Genomic DNA, 15,057 nt, shown 5'->3' with positions numbered 1-15,057 from the left:
GGTTCTGAAACTTGAGAGTACAACTCATAACCCAGAGAGTCTGTTCAAAAGGGAGATTCGTAGGTCCCAGCCGGAGAGAGCCTGATTCTCTCCATTTGGTCCTCGTGGCCCGGGAAGGCATGTGTTTAAAAGTGTCTCAGGTGTTTTCGATTCAGGTGGTCCTCAGCCTACCGATTCAGCTGGTCCTCTCGCTTGTGAAACCTCATCCTCACCTTCCAGAGCTGGGATCCTGTAGCCCTTCAGCAGTTCCCAGATATCATTGATCTTCACAGTCAACTGGGAAGCATTTAAAAAGTGAACTCTCATTCTCCATCCCCACCTGCGTGGATCCTGCTTCCGATAGTCTGGGGTGAGACCAAGGAATTTGAATTTGTCAAAGCTCTTCTGGTGACTGAGGATCTGGCAAGTTTGGGAAGCATTGCTCTGGTCTTTGGTGTGGAGAGTGGAGCTCAGAAAGGTAAATGGTATTAGGATAAGCGTGAGCTTTCCCTTCAGTCCACGGAATCTCCTTTCAGGCTGGAAGAGATGCCCAACATGAGCAATTTCTGCCATTATTTGGATGTTATTAACACACTTGATATAATCTTCTGATTATTTTGGTCTTTCTCTACTAGCGTGTGGAAGGAAGTGGGCATACTCCAAATCTGTTACCCCAAGTGGCCCAAACAGGCAGGACACCCTGAGACTTTGGTGTGGGAGGTGCCGGTGATACTTTCCAAACACTGCCTTTTCCGCATCAATCCTCCTGGGGAGCTCTGGCCTTCCGGCATTTAGTGAGCCCCAGGGGCTGGCTCTTGCCACCGTTTTGACCACCCAGTGGGGTAGGCTGGGGATTGTGCCATAGGAGTCAAGACCAACTCCAGGGAAAACAGTGATGTCTTTTCTATGTTGCTTTTGTCCGCAACAAGGTAAAGGTTCTAGCCCTGGCAGTCTCATCAGTGCTTCCTATTTACGAGTATTTCTCAGGCCCCGCGCACCTTTCAGGTCTGCCCACTTCAGGCACTGGAGGTAGCTGAGTATGAATGAGGCAGGCACAACACTGCCTTCACACAGCTTCGATTCTAGTCTGGTGAAACGGAGAAAAACAGAACTGCTCTGGTTGATGGAGAAGGCAGCCCACCCCCCTTCCACACCACAACTCCAGACCCCTCTTTCCTTGGAAAATGGTGGTGCGATATCCCATTATTGTGGCAGGTGTGATGCTGTGGATTGTAGAAGCCGCAGTGAACACAGTGGGCTTTGTCTCTGGCCTTGGTGAGTGTACATTCGGGTGGGAAGAGCTAGATAATACCTAAGTAAACACATAAATGAACTAGATAAGAACAGGTAGTGACAGCAGCTAGGCCAACAGGCAAACAGTGTGATGGCTTAGAAATGTGTATGGCCTCCTGGATGAATGTCTGGGAACACAGTCCAAGAATTTTTTCCAACTGATAGCGAACGTTCGGCCGTAGACTGAGGAGGGTGCATAGAGGTCATCTGGTCCCTTAGTTCTCAACCTTGTCTGCACATTGGACTGTCTAGAGAGCTTTTTAAAGATACTCAAGCCCAGCCTGCACTCCTAGAGGCTCTGATTTTATTGGTTTGAGGTGGGACTCAAGTATTGTTAATTTTTTAAGCTGCCCGTCTGACTCGGATTGAGAAACCCCTGAAGTTCAACGCCCTGACTTTACACACGAGTCATTGGTCCCCAGTGCAGGGAAACAGCATTGGATGGCAGAAACCACCCCCCTTCATGTTGGGTGGGGGAAGATGTGGGTTCTCCTCTCACATCTACTACTCAGATAATTGTCAGGTTACCTCAGTTGCTCGCTTCCCCCATTTGTTAAGTTCGAGAGACTTGATCGCCATCAAGGTCTTTTCCAGATCTCCCATTTGATGAAATGTTTCTACTCAAACAGAAAGATGATCTAGTTTCTTGTTCAAGACTTGGAGGAAACAGATGAATGCCTTCTAGTTTCCTTATTCCCTGTCGCAACCCTTAATTGCTGTAGGTGCCTCAATCAGCTAATCCGTTCATTTCAAAAGTGAAAATTTAAGGTAGAAAAAGGTGATTACTTTTAGCCAATGATTTAAATAAATTTAAGAACAAGCAAGCTTTCGTTAATATTAATAATAAATATGCCCAGACTTAGTTCTGGTAAATTACAGAAATCCCTTATTTATCAAATTCTATCCCAAAGCCTTTTCCATTTTTGATGGTTGAGTTAAAACCAAGGAGGTTAGGGGCAGGGAGGTTGCATAAAGATGGAAACCCTGGAATCATCTTAACCATTGCATACCACAGTGATTGTATTCCTTACCAAGTATTCCAGGCCAGAAAGCCAACAAAATTGAGTCTCTCCTAATATATTGTTTGCAGCTTATTAGCAAGCAGAAACAGTGTCTCCTATGTTGCCAGCTTACAAAAGGAAAATAACAGAACTCAGCTCTGTCATGAAAAATAAAGTCATTGTACTTCCTCATTAGAGATCCAGTATCTCTAAGAACTTGGATTTCATTGAAACATTTATTCAGAAAGGTAGCAGTTCATTATAAACTGGGCTGGTGTGATGTAAGCACCTTAACTTTATTTCCTTTTTGTGTGGAATGTCCCAGTGGGGTTTGATAATATTCAGCAGTTCCAGAAGTGATAAAGGAGCTTGAAAAGTAAATCTGATGGGAGCTGGTAAATGAAATTAGAGCCGTGTCTTTTTCAACAGAGAATTTTAAAGATGAGCATATTGCCTATTTTGTGTGTATATATTTAAGGAACTGTACACACATTGTATACAAAGCCATATGTTTGCCTCAGACGTTAAATTATGAAAAACCATCTAACTTACATTGCATCCGCAACAGCAAGCAGCTTCTGAAAATGGTTTAATAAAATAATTGGTTTGGCAGAAGTCTATTTCACATCAGTATTTCTGTCACAAGCAAAATCATGTAGAACAGAAGTGTTTTGTTTCCACCATTGCAGAGAAACAAAGTTGTTTAAGATGAGTTAAGATGTCTCGAAGTTTTGGCCGACTTTCTGAGCCTCCTGCTGCTGTTGCATTCAGAATCCCTTTTAACGTGGCTTGGAAGTTTCTCTGCGATTTCAATGGCTGCTTAGGGGAAATATTGGCTAAACTACTCGTTTTGACTTGTTAAGATGGCTTGAGCATTTTCAGAATGTTTTCATTTGCTAGAAATATGTTTTGTGCTCAGGCTTCTCTTGTTGAAGGTTGGTTACCAGCCATCCGATGACGCCTCAGGGTGTTTACAGAAAATGTGGGTGCCGTAGTTATTTGAGCACAGCCCTCCCCCAGCAAAGATAGTGTGGTAATCAGGAATGTGAAAACATGTATTTAAGGACTGATGCTTGTAAAAAGGGGTGCCGTAAAGAAACATGGTTGTTCAGATGTAAGAAATGACTGACAGCTCTCCTTGTAGGCATGCTAGTAACAATAAAGTCTAGAAGTTCAACATCAAAGCGATCACAGCTTACTCCACCAGTGACTTGCACATCAAAGACGAAGTGCAAGACAAAGGAAGTGCACTGAGGTATGTTTCTGCCTCATAGCCAGATGCTCAGGGGGAGCTCCCGTAGCTCCTTTCACGAATGCAAAGTGATTTTTGCAGATCAGCATCTTCATTTCATAAGTGACCAGGAATATAGAAAAAGCAGGGCAAACGAGTGTCATGATTGCTCCCCATCACTTTAAGATTGGGTAGGAAAGATTTATCGCACAGGAGATTGGTCTCTCTGATTTCCTTAAGTAACGAATTCTGTAGCAGTGTGGGCAGCTCTGAATTCACCTAATAGAATACAGGCAATTATTCACAAAATAAGAGAGTACAAATTGGATACATTTCAAGTTGGTGGTTTAGAATTATTCTTGAGAACATTAAACTGGACCTAAGTTTGTGGAGTTATGCCTTTCTCTCTCTCTTGTTTGCTTTTTAATTTTTTTAAATTAACCTTGTGGGTGGATTTCTGCTGAATCAGGTGTGCATTACTTAACAGGTGTGTGTGATAATGAAATTTGGACCTGTTAAACCGGCTCTTAATTAATCACCAGATCTGTACCTCAGTTCTATAAATTGAATGGCTTCTACTCCAGAATGAAAAATGCCAAAAGTAGAACAGGAAGAAGAGTCTAGATATGACCCCCCCCCTTAATATTAAATTGAAAATAAAATTAACCATGCAAGTATTATGGGTGATTTGAAATAATGTGCCTTTTTTTTGCTTGCCTTTGAAATTTGAGGTTCTTTTATAGTTCATCTTCAGTAATTTACTCATTTTTAAATGCTATTGAAAAATAGTAGTGCTCTGTGTAGTCATTAATAAATACAAAGCAGCTCTCTCAAGGCTCTGGGGAGACCTAATAAACATAACTGTGTTACTAATTGATGCTATACTGAGCTGACTAAAGTAGTGCATCGGTAAACAGAAGTTAGAAAGCAAAAAGTTAAAGAACTATAGGGGATTATGTAGACATCAAGGGTTGGAAATTATAATAAGGCCTCTTTAGGGGAGCATTAATTTGCATGTGGCTGAATTAGGACACCCAATTATTTCTGAGGACACTACTAAGAGCTCATCCGAAATACCCCTGAAGTGATAGGGTTCGGGAGGGTTGGGTGTTACATGGGATAGAGGGGGGACCGAGCAGGTCATATTTCCTATAACTCAAGATAGTTTTCCCAATAGCTTGTTGGAGCAGCTTTCCTTGTTAGGGAGGAAAATGCTGATGAAATCAAGAGTACTGCAATTTCTTTGTTCTATACACACGATTTATGTTGAATTGCCACAATGGAATTTTTTTTTAAGCAGGGAGGGCAGGAGGGTGGAGACAGAAATAAACCTTTTAAATCTTCTTTATGTGAAGCCCACAAGGACATAAGTACTGAGCAGATTAGAGAGTGGATTTATACTGTTAGTATCCTCTGTGGCAGTGGTCCTCAGCGTGGGATCCAGGCACCCCTGGGGGCCCCGAGGCCCTTTGAGGGGTTCCAAGAGATAAAAAACAATCTGTATAATAACACTGAGATATTATTTGCCCTTTTCACTGTACCGGCCATTTGGCATGAATAGTGCCAAAGCCTTGGGGGGTAAAGCTGGCATCTTTGCAGGAATCAAGGCAGGGACACCAACCTGTACAAGTCATCATCGTATTTGCTATTACTGTGGACTTGCTGTTAACAAAACGTTGCCAGGTTCATTTGAGAATGTCCTTGATGAAGCAGTAAAGATTATTAAGTGTATTAAATTTCAACCCTCGAGTACAAGTCTTTTTAATATTCTTTATAACAAAATGGGAAGTACACATAAAGCGCTTCTGCTACGTACTGAAGGAGGATGTTGGGGGGGAGGGGGAAAGCACTGGGCCATTGTTAGAGTTAATAGCTGAACTAGCTGCTTTTTGAATGGAATGCCTTTTACTTACTAGAACGACTGACTAGCTATTCAGACTTAGGTATAGGTCATATATTTTCTCAAAAATGAACCAAGTGAGCCTGTCACTTCAAGAAAAATAGCTGGCAGTATTTATTACCGATAAGCTCAAGCTTTTAGGCGAATAGAATTTTCGAATACTTGTATCCAACACCATGCATGTGGCTGCTTCTCAATATTTAAAGACGTTCCTGATGATGTAGGCGGTGATATTAATAAATGTGATTGCTTGATATAATCTCATTTAGTAATGAAATATGGCAACATCTGGAAGAACTACATAACTCCGTGAACTAATAGTTTCCAAGTGACCCATTAATGCATGGGTAGAAGATTCATTCAAAGTATAAAATAAGCTTTGCCCAGTGGCAGCATTGTAGCCAATGAGGTTTATCTGAGGCACGATTATTGCTAATTGAAAACTTTGCCCAAAGTACAAAATATACCAATCTATTTGAATTTAACAGAGTACAAAAAATAACGAGAGGGTTTCAGGTTTCATATTCCAACTAACCTTTAAGAAACCACCACTCGGGGAGTTTTGGTGTAATATCAAAGAAGGCTATCCAAAATTATCTGATAAGGCTATAAACTAACCCTCCTCCAGCTACATGTCTGTGTGAGGCCAGATTTTCTTCATGTACTTCAACCAAAAGAACACAACAGACAGAATGCAGAAGCAGATATGAGTCCACCTGTCTTCTATAATCTAGAGATTAAAGAGATGTGCAAAAATGTAAAAAGAATGGCATTCTTCGGATTAACCATTTTGGGGAAAACATATTTATCATAAAAATACTTTGTGTTAATCTGTAATGAGTTTATTACTATTATTTTTAAATTAACTATAAGTAAATATTTTTACATTTTCTCAGTTTTAATTTCTTATACGGTCATTATTGATCCATTACCCACATAAACAAAAGCTCTTTGGGACTTTTCAATACATAAAGGGATCTAGATGCCAGACACCAAAAAGTTGGAGAACCAAAAAAGAAATGGGGGGGATGCCTGGGTGGCTCTGTCGGTTAAGCAGCCGACTCTTGATTTTGGTTCAGGTCATGATTTCAGGGTTGTGAGAGGGAGCCCTGTGTGAGGCTCTGTGCTGGGTGTGGAGCCTGCTTAAGATTTTCTCTCTCCCTCTCCATCTGCCTCCCCCCAACACGTGCACACTCTCTCTCTTAAAAAAAAAAAAGTTGGGCGCCTGGGTGGCTCAGTCGTTAAGCGTCTGCCTTCGGCTCAGGTCATGGTCCCAGGGTCCTGGGATCGCAGCTCCCATCAGGCTCCCTGCTCCGCGGGAAGCCTGCTTCTCCCTCTCCCACTCGCCCTGCCTGTGTTCCCTCTCTCACTGTGTCTCTCTCTGTCAAATAAATAAATAAAATCTTAAAAAAAAAAAAAAGTTTGAGAATCACTGCTGTATAGTTTATCCTAGGAGATGGAAGATTTTGTGACAAAACACACGGTAACAATGGAAAGGGCTTTAAATTTAGATAAATTCAACAGATAAGCCATGAATTATATATTAAACAAAAAAAGCACTTTCAAACATGAATTCAAAAACAAATTTTCTAATCTCTATTTTCTTTATAAATAGTCTTTCCCTTTAATGGCCATGGAAGACTAGAATCATTGCTGATATTACATTTTCAGAGTTTTTGTTGTTTTTTGATACAACAGATTTGGCATAAAATCGTGGTTTACAGAGGCTTTAACATTTATCTTTAATCATCTGCAAACTACATTAGCAAAAACTGCAGTAAATTACTGCTATTTGTCTTTTCAGTTTGGCCTTATACCGAGGAAAAAATATTTTGTAACATTAGTGTGACTTCCAGAGCTATTCCAAATCCTGGTAGATGTGAGACTTTCCCACGAATGCCGGCCCTTTGGGGAATTTCATTACCGCATGTAGTGATGGAAAGAAAACCCTCCCAGGTCCCGCCACCGCAAGAGTAAAGGATCCCGTCACCTGCCGTCCACATCTGTGCCCCCTCAGACCTTCTCTAGGAGGGAAGAGTTCTGCCCAGCTGTCTGTTGGCACTGAAGACACGGCAGGCAGGCTGAGCCCTCGACTAACTTCAGATGTGCTTGGCAGAATCCATTCCATTAGACTGATTAAATGTATGAACGTCCAGCCTCCCCTGAAGTTTCTTGTGAAGAATAACGTGCAGTTAGAAAGCCGTGCTCAAATACTTGTTGTTAATTTTGTAATCGCTTCGTTGGCATCTAACATATAGGCATTTACATCGTCCTATGGAGCTGGGCCATTGGCCTCTTTGTTATTATCAAATAGGGGGCACACAGGTCTTGGTTCCATTTGGTTTCCTGTCAACAGGCTGTCAGTTGAATGGGAGCAAATGTGTTTTGGCACATTCTGCTTTTCCAGGGTCTTGCTCCTGACTCCTGTAACTCAGGACTCGGTGCCCCTAGAGCGAGATGGATGTCAGAGTATGAGGCTACCTCACTCCCGGCATGGTTTTAGTAGCCAACTAAAGGTAGACGCTGAAACACACTCACTGTGTCAGTGGAAGTTGTGCCGTGGTCCACAGCTCGACTGGCCACCAGAAACAGCCCCTCATTGCCTCTTGGATCTGCCCAAAATGAGGAGGGCTAAGGGAAGTGAGGTGGCCTAGTTTCAGAACAGCTCCTGATGGTAATGTGGGGGAAGGATGGGAGCAGAGAGGAAGGAAATGAAGATAGCATCCTCTCTCCTTGGGCTGTTGAGAAGGCGAAGCTCTAACCTTTGCAAGATGGGTGGGAGAAAGAGCCACATGCCCACTGATGGTGAAAAAGAAAACAAACTTCCTCCCAATGCCCAAGATAATTATCCTCTTTTAAGTAAAATGGCTCTTTTGAGGCAGTACATTTTGTTAAATTTCGAGCATTTTCCTGCCACCCAAACTTAAAATAATTAGTTTTATGCATTAAGTTTGGCATTATTCCGTGGTTTTGACCCAGGCATAGGAGATGATTTAAAAACCAAAAGGCATTTTTATGTTGGTCTGAGAGGGCTCACTCTGTGGGAATTCATCAGGCTCCCATTTGTGAGGCCTGTTTCTGGAGGTATGTTGCACTTCAATAAAAAGCTTACTAAAAGGCTAGGGCCTTCTAGTACATTTGTTATATAAATAATATACTCACAGTACTGAAAATACTCTCTAGACTCAAGGCTTTGGAATTTTTCACTGTCCTTTAACACACATTTTGTTTATTCTCAATTCCTTTGTACCACCACTTCGCAAACATAAAATTGAATTTATGACTTTACAGGAGGGAAACTAACGGCATTCATATGTGTCAATTATGTATACAAAGCCATAACTCTGTATCACAAAGGCCTGATAGCAACCTTTATGTTTTCCTTTCATTCCCTCCCTCCCTTTCCTCCCTCCCTCCCATTCTTCCTTTCCCTCCCTCCCTTCCTCCCTTCCTTCTTTCCTTCCCCTCCTTTCCCTCGCCTCCCCTCCTCCCCTCCCCTTTCCTCCCTCCCTCCCTCCTTCCTTTCCTCCCTTCCTTCTTTCCCTCCCCTCCCTTCCCCTCCCCTTTCCTTCCTTCCTTCCTCCCTCCCTTCTTTTCCTCCCTCCCTTCTTTCCCTCCCTCCCTTCCTCCCTTCTTTCCTTCCCCTCCTTTCCCTCCCCTCCCCTCCCCTTCTCCCTTCCCCTTTCCTTCCTCCCTCCCTCCCTCCTTCCTTTCTCTCCCTTCCTCTTTCCCTCCCCTCCCCTCTCCTTCCTTCCTTCCTTCCTTTCTCCCTCCCTTCTTTCCCTCCCTCCCTTCCTCCCTCCCTCCTTTCCTTCATTCCTTCCCCTCTCCTTTCCCTCCCCTCCCCTTTCCTTCCTTCCTTCCTCCCTCCCTCCCTTCTTCCCTCCCTCCCTTCCTCCCTCCCTTCTTTCCCTCTCCTCCCCTTTCCTTCCTTCCTTCCTTCTTCCCTCCCTCCCTCCCTTCCTTCTTTCCCTCCCCTTCCCCGCCCCCTCCCCTCCTCTCTCCTCCCCTCCCCTCCCTTCCCTCTCCTTCCTTCCTTCCTTCCTTCCTTCCTTCCTTCCTTCCTTCCTTCCTTCCTTCCATCCAACATTGGCTCTTGAAAGACTTGTGAGGAAGATAGGAGGAGAAAGTGAATCAGAAGGCATGGGGATATTGTTATAGGAATATGAAGTTCTTCTAAGACTTAATGCTTCCTGTGCACTTTTTAGCTCTCTGCTAAAGGTTCTGGCCCTCCTAAGGATGGCCTCAGGCAAACAGGCTGTGTTTCCATAGTCAAGCATCTCCCTTTTCTGTGCTCTCCTGGCTTAGAGTCATCGCCCTCCTTCCACAGAAAGATGGAGTAGTGCACCTCTCCAAGGCCACCTCCCCTTCACTCTCTCCTAACTCCGTGTTTTGTTCTCTCGTCCCCTTCTCTCCTGGCTCTTCCAGGTGACGTGACAGAAATGAATAGGAAGGAATGTGGGACATTTGGCATACGTGGAAGAACATGTATGGATTTGGAAATTTTTCCAAATACAAGGTTCCAGTCCCAGAAATGCTACATACTAGCTGAAGGATCTCGGGCAAGTCACATACCTCTCTAAACCTCAGTGTCATCAATTGTAAAACAGTCATCAGATCGACCTCAAAGGGATTTTAGAAAGTAGGGAGTTACACATAGAAGGTACTTACTACAGTGTCTCGCCCGTAACAGGTACTTAGCACATAGTAGACACTGAATAAGGGCCTTCACTGGTGCCCAAAGATATGAGTTATATGATCTGATCAGATGGGGTTGGTGGAAGGGGCACTTGGATGATACTTCTCCTCATATAATGTGGGAGGCCTTGCCACTGTAAACAGTGATACATGTATCCTAAGCCTACCATGTTTAAAGTGCTTCCTCTGTGTGAAGCACTGTGAAGTGCCTTATTACCACACTGAATACTCATGTGAGCCTTTCGTCCCCCTTTTTACAGAGCTGAGACTCAGAGAGACCGAACACCTTCCCAGGATCACAGAGCTAGGAGCGCTTAGGGAGGCCAAGCCCGTCAGGCTCTCGAGGCTGTGTTTCTAACCTCCTTGCTCTCCTGACCCAAGATCACAGCACCACAGGACTCTCACAGAAATACACTGTTCCGGACTCTGAGATTGGGTCGTCATGCAAACTGGGGTTGGGGGCTCTTTCAGAATACTTTGGTGGAGTGAGGGTAGGCAACAGAGAAACCTATTTTATTGAGCATCTGCTTTGTGCCGGGCACGGTAGCAAGTGCTGGAACCAGGGAGATGGGAAGGGGTGTTCCCCGCTTGCAAGGAGCTCACAGGCCTCTGAGGACCTGAGCTGCACATAAAGTCACAACACAGTGACCGCGCCAGATTAGAGCAGGGGGAGATGCAGTGGGAGCCCACAGGAGGAGCCCTCCTCAGACCTGTGGAGGAGAAGGAGGCAAAGGCCTGGCTGAGCTTTGAAGTGAAGGAACCTATTCCCAACCAAGAGCAGAGCTCGCAAAAATTCTCAAAGGCCGGACAGGGAGTCGGGTGAGTCTGGGGACGGCAGGTAGTTGAGTCTGGCCTGTAGGGACTGCAGGAGACCAGGCAGCTGGAGGAGGCCGGTGTGCTTCAGGCCACGAAGGCCCAGGCTGTCTTTCCAGGTTCTTTAGACCGAAGCTGTGGGAAGCCAGTGAAGACGGTTGCCAAGCGTTTCTAAGGTGTGTGGAATCATGAGGAGCAATCACATGTTCTCACTATCTTCTTTTCCCCCTTAATCATTTCGGGGGATGGGGGGCGGGGGGGGAAGCTTTTGGGATGCAGCCAAAGACCCTCCCATGGTCTGCTCTGGGTTTCTGTGCGGGCACGTCGCCTCTCGCGTGTTCTCGAGAGCTCTGTGGAAGGCATCCCGCCACAAGACTCCTTCAATGGATTGTTGCACTTTGCTTGTTATAAATTGATTCGGGGACTTCATTATGATGTCGCTCAGATGAATGGGGCAGTGGTGTTTTGGCTCGCACTGCCAGGAGGAGGGAAAACAAGTTTCTGTGGTGCCGCGGTTCAGTCACGCTGCTTACAGAAGTAGGGCCATGAAAGGACGGAGGAGTGTGTCTTTGATACTAGAAACCCTGTCGCCCTGTTGGTGCTACAAGCGAATGCTTAAATTAAAGGTTGGAGCCAGCTTTCAAGTGTTGACTGTCGAGCAAAAAACTCAGCCCACACTCGTGCACTTACTCAAGCTTGTTAAAATAAAAATACACTCTCGGCGAGGCTCGTGTCACAGCTCGTGTAATTATTACATTGAAGATTGTTGTTTGCCTTTGAGTTGCTGTAGCACCCGTTTATTTAAAGATACGCTCGGTCATTTAATACCATTCGTCAGGACTTACGCCCAAACCGTGAAGAAGTAAATACCATTGCCAGGTGCCTCTCCGGGCTGTTTCTCCTTCATGTGTTCAAGGTAAACACTGGCACTTGGCAGACTGAGCCAGAGGGGAGGGGATTTCCCTTCCCCACCGTAGCCCAGTTGCTCAACCGACTCACCTCTCATCTGCCGACAAGGATAATGACGGCATCGCCCTTGGTGGAGCGTTCTGAGGATTAAATGAGATAATACATTTAAGGTGTTTGGCCCATCAGTAAGTGCTTCGTAATGTCATTTTATTATTGGTAGCATTCATAGATTTCTTTTTTTTTTTTTTTTAAGTGGTGGGCTGGAGTCTGACTTGAGTGCCACTCTTTTTGCCTGGCTGCCAACGATAAAAGCAGGACAGTCTAGCTGTCTGTAATAGCAGTGGGCTCGTTAGCCCTAGAGGTAGACTCCCTGCGTTTCTTGTGGTTGGATATGCCCAAATTATTCAAGTGTTTGGGAAAGTTGTGCAAGACTATGCAAACGTGAGGCATCGTGCTCATTTTGTGACTGATCTCTCGTGGGGTTCTTCCCCTGGACATACAGATTTCTAAGTCATCCTCCCTCCTTCCACTGTATTGGCCGTGTGGAATGCGGGGACATCACCTCCAACGAATGAATCCACTTTATCCCCATTTATTGAGCGGCTTTCTACAACTAAAGCTACTCAGCTTTGCTGTGTTGTTTTAAGACCCCGAAATTCAAATCGTGGATATTGAGGGGGGGTATACCCAGTGCCTAATGGGGGGAGGGGCAGAAGAAGAGGGATAACCCATCGTGGGGCTCCATCTCACCACCCTGAGATCATGACCTGAGCCGAAATCAAGAATCGGACACTTAACCGACCGCGCCACCCAGGCGCCCCTACCCAGTGTCTTTTCTGCAGACCTATGGAGTCTCATGCATGGAACTGAGACATCAGGCCTCTCTCTTCCCATCTCAGAGTGCTGGGATTTATGATCTCTGCAGAATGCTCTGGTATGTTTAAGTCAGGATATTGTTTTGTTTATATAAATCACCCTTACACCTGCACTTCTGCATGGATGATTACTTTTTAATGAGGTAACAGAATAGTGGTGAGGTCAATTTATGTCTTGGCACGGTGTTCTGATGAGTGAATTTTGATAACTCCCTAGTGGAGAGCAGCATTTTGATCGTGGAAAGTGATGTAGCTAAAAACATCAGTCCCTTAGCTGGTGGGCATTTTGTAGAATGTTAGACCTGTAGGCAACTTTGGAGGCCAACTCGTCCAGAATGTTTACTTCACAAATTAGGTAGTTGGGAGATGAAATGCCATGCCCGGGATAAAGTGGTGGCAGGTTAAGAACTAGAATCAGAGTCTCTTACTCCTTTGCCACGATTGTTTCACTGCTCATGCCCCATCTCAGTGCCACAGAGAGCTTACATGTGATATCATTATATCCAAAAGGGCTGTAAGTGATGCGTGAGGCCTGTTTCACTCTTTAGTAACAAGGCCATACATTTTTATCAAAAGGTTTGATTGCATAATTATTTGTATTTTCATAGAAAAGGCAAAAAAATTCCAGCCAAGAGTGGCAGCACAAAGGACCACATGCACCCGAGCTTTAATGTCAGCTTTAGAAGCACAGAAAAACACAGGAAACCACTTCAAATATACCATCACCAGGAATTCAAACTGTGTCAGAGAAGCCCGCAGAACGGTGTCCCTTCATGCTGAGTATTGTGAAAATCTATCCTTGTTGTTTGCTGTGGTCTCCCTGTGAGAGACCCGTCGAAATTCCGCACCCCCCCCCCCCGCCCACCCCAAGGAAAAAAAATAGCAGGAACAGTAAATAACAACCCTCGGATAATACAGATGGGTAAACATTTCCAGAATTGATTATATAAAGTACTGTTGACAAGCCACTAGCAGGCAAAATGAGGAGAGAGGGGGGGAAAAAAAAGAACTTTTATCTGCCATTCAACTCTGGGCATACAAGGCAGGATAGAGACACAGAGCAAAATCCGTGATTAACATGATAATGTTCTTCATTGCATGCACGGGATCGTCAGAGGGTCCTGAGAATTATCTAGTCCAGGCTACTCCTGTTACTCCAGAGGAAAGAGAAACTCAGAAAGGTTAAGTGGCTGGCCTAGCATCCCACCCTTCACAGCAAAGGCAATTTCGGGACCCTGGTCTCTTGACTCTCAATCGAGTGCTCTCGCTACGATAGCGTGACCCCCTAATTGAATCTATGACAGGACCAAGCGTCAGGGGTACAAAATGAGGCTCACAGAAATTTATCTAAATGGAATGCTGTTTTGAAATCATCATTAAAGTTGTTCATGATTTTTAGCATCTCCAAAGCGCAAGAACTTAATATGGTATCATGTAAAAATCTTAAGTTATTGCCAGCCCCAGAAAGGAAGGAACTTTTCATGTGTATTTAGTTATCCAACAAATATTTGCTAAATGCCTATGCTTGAATTTACATGACCCATGGTCTTTGATCAATTCTCCTCTCTTTTCTCTGAGGCTAATAAGCAGAGGGATCACTGGATCTGTCCCCTTCACCCCTCGATCTAAGGGGGTCATGCACACATCCTCTTACTTTTCTCTAGTCGTTCCTATCCTTTCCATCTGGTCTTTAAATGTCAGTCTCTGTTCTCGTCTCCTTTTTTTAGCCCGTGTGGGTTTCTCCTGTTTGTCTTGCTCTCCTTTCGCTGACGTATTTGCATCTCTGTAGTTGCGCTTAATATCTGCTAAATCAAACCATATTGGCTTGAATAACTTCCATTGATTTGTGAATAAAAGGATGCTTCAGCTGCCCAGCCCTGCTCTTTGCTCCTCCTTTGTCACCAGTAGGTTTAACTTACTCAAACCCTCCTTGTCTCTGTCCCCCTTTTACCCCTGCATTGTTCATGCTCCCCCTGTTCAAGCCGGCTCACCCTTTCGAGCTGTCCTTACTAGAAACACAGTCTCTGTGTTGCTATTTCATTTACTCGTTATTTAGTGAGTGAGGCGACTGATTGTCATTTTCTCTTTGCTGTTGTCCTGTTTTCACTTTTAACCACCACCCTTCCCTCAAATTATCGTGATGGCACGAATCATGTTGTCATTGGCTAAACCACACTGAGCATCTACTACAGATTTGCTAAGTAGCATTCAGAAGACTTGAATTTTTTACTGTAAAGATGGAGCCTTTGGGGCGCCTGGGTGGCTCAGTTGGTTGGGCGACTGCCTTCGGCTCAGGTCATGATCCTGGAGTCCCGGGATCGAGTCCCACATCGGGCTCCCTGCTCGGCAGGGAGTCTG

At 44.6% G+C, this 15,057-nt stretch overlaps 1 protein-coding gene and 1 pseudogene across 2 annotated transcripts in view; both read left to right on the top strand.

Annotated features, from left to right (window-relative positions):
• Positions 1-15,057, top strand: part of RORA (RAR related orphan receptor A) — a 704,001-nt gene that overhangs the window by 611,692 nt on the left and 77,252 nt on the right. The gene's annotated exons all lie outside the window — the stretch shown is intronic.
• On the top strand, positions 5,780-5,904 carry LOC116640868 (annotated as a pseudogene).

The sequence above is a fragment of the Phoca vitulina genome, unplaced genomic scaffold, assembly GCF_004348235.1.
Source record: "Phoca vitulina isolate PV1807 unplaced genomic scaffold, GSC_HSeal_1.0 scaffold20, whole genome shotgun sequence".
Taxonomy (NCBI): Eukaryota; Metazoa; Chordata; class Mammalia; order Carnivora; family Phocidae; genus Phoca; species Phoca vitulina.
This window is presented reverse-complemented; position numbering and strand designations above follow the sequence as displayed.